The following is a 6,000-nucleotide window of genomic DNA, read 5'->3' as shown; positions in this document are numbered from 1 at the left end:
TGAGTTTCCCCTCAAAGGCAATACCCTCTTTCCTAGGGTTCCTGTTGAGGATCTGCTTTTTAAGCACATCACAAAGAGCCTGATTCCCTTTGAGGCTTTTGTACATGTCTATCATATATAATTCCTTCAGCCATGCATTGTTAGTGATACTAGCAATATCCTCAGATGAGGAATTGGTGATAGCAGAGACAGATGAAGAATTTGCAGCAATAGAAGCATTTGAACTTTCAGGTGAAGAATTAGCAGATTCACGTTCATTGCACTCCAAACATGGAGGAATGAATTCTTCCTGAGCAGCGCTGATTTGTTGAGCAAGTAATGAATCACGCTCCTTCTAAAGATCTTCATAACTCTCCCTTAGCTTCTCAAGATCTTGCTTTCTTTGAAGAAATTCATAAGAAAGCTTCTCATGATCAGATAAGAGAGTGTTATGAGACTCTGAAGATTATCAAACTTGGACTGAAGTCTCTGAAGATTTTCAGCCAAGGTTTTAGTGCGATCCATTTCTTCACCCAACATATCATTGCTCTCATCAAGCATATTTTGAACTTTTTCCAAAGCTCTTTGTTGTTTAGTGGCAAGGGAAGAAAGTTTGGTATAGCTAGGTCCAAATTTATCACCAGATAGGTAGCATTCAGTTACCTTGGCACCTTTTGCCATAAGGCATGGTGCAGAGCATGATGATTCTGGATCGAAAGTCATAGCCTGGCGCGATTCCATGAAATCCCTCAAACCAGGGATCATGATGAGTTCGATGACCTTCATAGACCTCAGAGAGTCGGTCCCAGATAAGCTTCGCATGGTCGAGATGCATAATGTTCCTGAACTGATTTTGAGACAGACAGGAGTAGATGATGTCCTTCGCCATGAGGTTGAGAAGAGTGTACTTGCGAATGTCATCATCCTCCGCCATCTTGCACAGATCGGTAAAACCAATCTCAGTGACGTTCCACAGCTCGCTGTTCATAGCCATGAGTCGCTTCTTCATCATGGCCTTCCACTTGGGATAATCATGACCGTCAAAGATAGGGCATGACATAGTCTTCATTCCTGTGGTCGACATAACTAAAACTCCAGGCGGTTAAACCAAAATCACACAAAACAAGGGAGTACCTTGCTCTGATACCAATTGAAAGTGCGTTAGGTCGACTAGAGGGGGGTGAATAGGCGATTTTTACAAATTTGTCACTAAGGAATTTCAGGGTGACGAAATTCCTAAGTCACGAACGACTAGCAGCGGAATAAGTACTCAGATGCAAGCATAACAGAACAGAAGCACAGTCATCATGATGAAATGAAAATAAGCACAGAGTACAGAAAGTGTAAACACAGGATAAGCAGGTTGAAGACAAACTGACTAAAGAAATTGAAATGAGGAAATTGTGAAAGACATCAGTCAAAGTCTTCAAACAGTAACGATCAAGTACACAACATAGTAATGAGGAAATGAAAGGGTTGATGAAATAGAACCAGTTAGCTCGGTGAAGACAGTGATTTGGCAGACCAGTTCCAACTGCTGTGATAGTTGTACGTCTGGTTGGAGCGGCTAGGTATTCAAACCTGAGGACACATAGTCCTCACCGTATTCTCCTTGAGCTAAGATCACACAAACCTCGCCCAATCACTCGTGGTAAGTCTTCAGGTGACTTCCAAACCTTCACAAACTCGGTCACTCGGCGATCCACAATTTCCTCTTGGATGCTCTAGACCATGACGCCTAACCGTCTGGAAGATACACGGTCTTCAAAGGTAACAAGCGTCGGATCCACACAGGAACAATCTCTTCAGTGATGCTCAATCACTTTGGGTTTGTAGGTGTTTGGGTTTGGTTTTCCTCACTTGATGATTTCCGCACAAAGTCCTCAAAGGATGGGATGCTCTTAATGAAAAGTGTCGGTTTCTCTCGGAGCAGCCCACCAGCTAGTGGTTGTAGGGGGCGGCTATTTATAGCCTAGGGAGCAGCCCGGCATGATAAGACATAAATGCCCTTTAATGATATGACCGTTAGGTGGATAAGATATTTTGGGACAGCTGGCCATAGCATAGCAACGGTCGGCATTTTGAGGTTCAAATTCCTCAGGGCTATCATGTTCCTCACTAGTACGCAATTCGCACTGGCGAATTCCTAACTCCTCAGTCAGAACACATAACAAATTCCTTAGAGACCAGAAGAACTTCGTCTCTGTCACTGAAGAAATTGACTGAACTGTATGAGATTTCCAATGGCTTCACTCGAAGGGATTTAGGTGTAGGATTTTCAGATGAGCATCACTTGGGAAGTTTTCCTTAGTTTTTCCTCGACCCCCTTTAACAGTATGGTGTTTCCTATGACTCAAGAAAGAGAAAATGAAACTACGAAAACAAAAGTCTTCATGCTTCATGTTCCTCGCATGAATATCAAGTCATCATGGTCACACCAATTTCTTCACTTTCAAAGTCTTCAGAAAGCCAAAGTCTTCAGTTGAAGACATTCATTTTTAGGGGTCGACTTTCTCTGTAAATATCAAACTCCTCATAAACTTATAGACCTGTGTACACTCACAAACACATTAGTCCCTTAACCTATAAGTCTTCAATACACCAAAATCACTAAGGGGCACTAGATGCACTTACAGCAACCTCCAATGTTGTGCCAGTTGAAGCATCTGCTACTGTGCCTGAAGAATCTGAACATGCCAGGGCAACTGCATCAGTTGCGCCTGAAGAAATTGAACCAATTTCATCTGCTCCTCATGCAAAGTCTTCAAAGATGACAAGTATCAACCTTCCTTCTGCATCAGAAGCGAACATGACCAAAGCTCCGTCATAACCCACAAGTATAGGGGATCAATTGTAGCCTCTTTCGATAAGTAAGAGTGTCAAACCCAACGATGAGCTAAAGGCAGAACAAATATTCCCTCAAGTTCTATCGACCACCGATATAACTCTACGCACGCTTGACTTTCGCTTTACCTAGAACAAGTATAAAACTAGAAGTACTTTGTAGGTTTTGTTGGATAGGTTTGCAAGAATATAAAGAGCACGTAAATAAAAACTAGGGGCTTTATAGGTAAAGAAGCAATAAAGTTAGTATAGCGAGTGTGGAAAAGTGGTGGCAGGAGTTGCGAAATTGTCCCTAAGCAATTGACTACTTTACTAGACCGATAGCAAGTTTTATGTGGGAGAGGCCACTGCTAGCATGTCATCCCTGACTTGGAATTCTATGCACTTATGATTGGAACTATTAGCAAGCATCCGCAACTACTAACGTTCATTAAGGTAAAACCCAACCATAGCATTAAGATATATTGGTCCCCCTTCAATCCTGTATGCATCAATTTCTATGCTAGGTTGAAGCTTCTGTCACTCTTGCCCTCCAATACATAGTCCTATCAACATACAACTAACCCTATGGTGTGATCCACGCGCGCGCTCATATGATGGGCACCAAAGGACAGCAACATAACCACAAGCAAATTAAACCAATCATAGCAATTCACCAATTACCGATAGGACAACGAAAATCTACTCAGACATAATAGGATGGCAACACATCATTGGATAATAATATGAAGCATAAAGCACCATGTTCAAGTAGAGGGTACATCGGGTTGCGGGAGAGTGGACCACTGTAGATAGATGGGGGAAGGTGATGGAGATGTTGGTGAAGATGACGGAGGTGTTGGTGTAGATCACGGTGACGATGATGGCCCCGGCGGCGTTCTGGCGCCACCGAAGCGAGGGGGAGAGAGCCCCCCTCCTTCTTCTTCTTCCTTGACCTTCTCCCTAGATGGGAGAAGGGTTTCCCCGCTGGTCCATGGTCTCCATGGCATGGCAGGGGCGAGAGCCCCTCCGAGATTGGATCTGTCTCTCTCTGTTTCTGCGCTCTGGATTCTGCCCTTTCACCGTTTCTTTTATAACTGGAGATCCATAACTCCGATTGGATTGAAATTTGAACACGATTTTTATCCGGATATTAGCTTTCTTGCGGCGAAAGAAGGGTAACAACCGCCTTACGGGGTGTCCACGAGGGTCAGGGGTGCTCCTGCCCCCCTCGGGCACGCCCCCTGCCTCGTGGCCCCCTCGGGCATCGTCTCGCGATGATTCCACTTCCCAAAAATCAGATATATTCCAAAAAAATCTCCGTCAGTTTTTATTCCATTTGGACTCCGTTTGATATGGATTTTCTGCGAAACAAAAAACACGCAACAAACAGGAACTGGCACTGGGCACTGGATCAATATGTTAGTCCCAAAGATAGTATAAAAAGTTGCCAAAAGTATGTAAAAGTTGTAGAATATTGGCATGGAACCATCAAAAATTATAGATACGACGGAGACGTATCAGCATCCTGAAAGCACAAGTGCTCCCTGGGTGATTTTCGTAATTAATGTCAATATATCTCTTGTTGGACTAATGTTTCTACCTAGTATGTTTCAGATAAGTTCAACAATAGAGTGGCATGGACTAGAGGATGTGGAACCCCTTCAAAGTGTTAAAGACAAAGGATTGGCTCAAGCTCAAAGCTCAGGACTCTACATTTGCTATTTTAGTAATCCAAGATCACATTGAGTCCATAGGAAAGCCAATACTATTAAGAGGGGATGAGGTGTTGCTTAATGGCTTGCTTGCTCAAAGTGCTTACTGATATGCTCCAAAGCCCTCAACTACTTCCTCACATCCACATATGTCCCAAACCAAAATTCCAACTCGGCCCCACCGATTCTTTCTATCCGGAGCCACCGAGTTCTCTTGACATAGCCACTGCCAGAAACCCTAATCAAATCGGTCTCACCGATAGGGATCTCGGTCTCACCGAGATGGGATTGCAAACTCTCTGTTGCCTATTGCAATAATTTCGGTCTCACCGAAATTTGCAATCGGTCACACCGAGATTGCAATGCAAACTCTCTGTCACCCCTTCGTAACGTTTCAGTCTAACCGAGATGAGCGAATCGGTCCCACCGAGTTTGCCTGACCAACTCTCTGTTAGTCTATTACCAAAATCAGTCTCACCGAGTTTGTGTAATCGGTCTCACCGATATTACGTTATGCCCTAACCCTAACAAAATCGGTCCCACCGAGTTGATCCATTCGGTCCCACCAAAACACCTAATGGTCACGTTATGAACCAAATCGGTCTGACCGAGTTCTTTGAATCGGTCCCACCGAGTTTGGTGATTTGTGTGTAACGGTTAGATTTTGTGTGGAGGCTATATATACCCCGCCACCCACTCTTCATTCATGGAGAGAGCCATCAGAACATGCCTACACTTCCAACACATATTTTCTGAGAGAGAACCACCTACACTTGTGTTGAGGTCAAGATATTCCATTCCAACCACATAAATCTTGATCTCTAGCCTTCCCCAAGTTGATTTCCACTCAAATCTTCTTTCCACCAAATCCAAATCCTGTGAGAGAGAGTTGAGTGTTGGGGAGACTATCATTCGAAGAGCAAGAGCAAGGAGTTCATCATCAACACACCATTTGTTGGAGAGTGGTGTCTCCTAGATTGGCTAGGTGTCACTTGGGAGCCTCCAACAAGATTGTGGAGTTGAACCAAGGAGTTTGTAAGGGCAAGGAGATCGCCTACTTCGTGAAGATCTACCCTACTGAGGCAAGTCCTTCGTGGGCGACGGCCATGGTGGGATAGACAAGGTTGCTTCTTCATGGACCCTTCATGGGTGGAGCCCTTCGTGGACTCGCGCAACCATTACCCTTCGTGGGTTGAAGTCTCCATCAACGTGGATGTACGATAGCACCACCTATCGGAACCACGGATAAAAAATCTTCGTGTCTCCAAATTGCGTTTGCACACTCCAATCCCATCCCTTTACATTCTTGCAACTTGCATGCTTTACTTTCCGCTGCTCATATACTTTTTGTTATGCTTGCTTGATATGTATTGTGAATGCTTAAACTTGTGCTAAATCTCCACATAAACCTAAAGAATTAAAAACTGCAACTTTTCTTGATTAGAGTCTATTCACCCCCTCTCTAGACACCTCTTCTCGATCC

Source organism: Triticum aestivum, chromosome 4D, assembly GCF_018294505.1.
Source record: "Triticum aestivum cultivar Chinese Spring chromosome 4D, IWGSC CS RefSeq v2.1, whole genome shotgun sequence".
Taxonomy (NCBI): Eukaryota; Viridiplantae; Streptophyta; class Magnoliopsida; order Poales; family Poaceae; genus Triticum; species Triticum aestivum.
Note: the sequence above shows the minus strand (reverse complement) of the source record.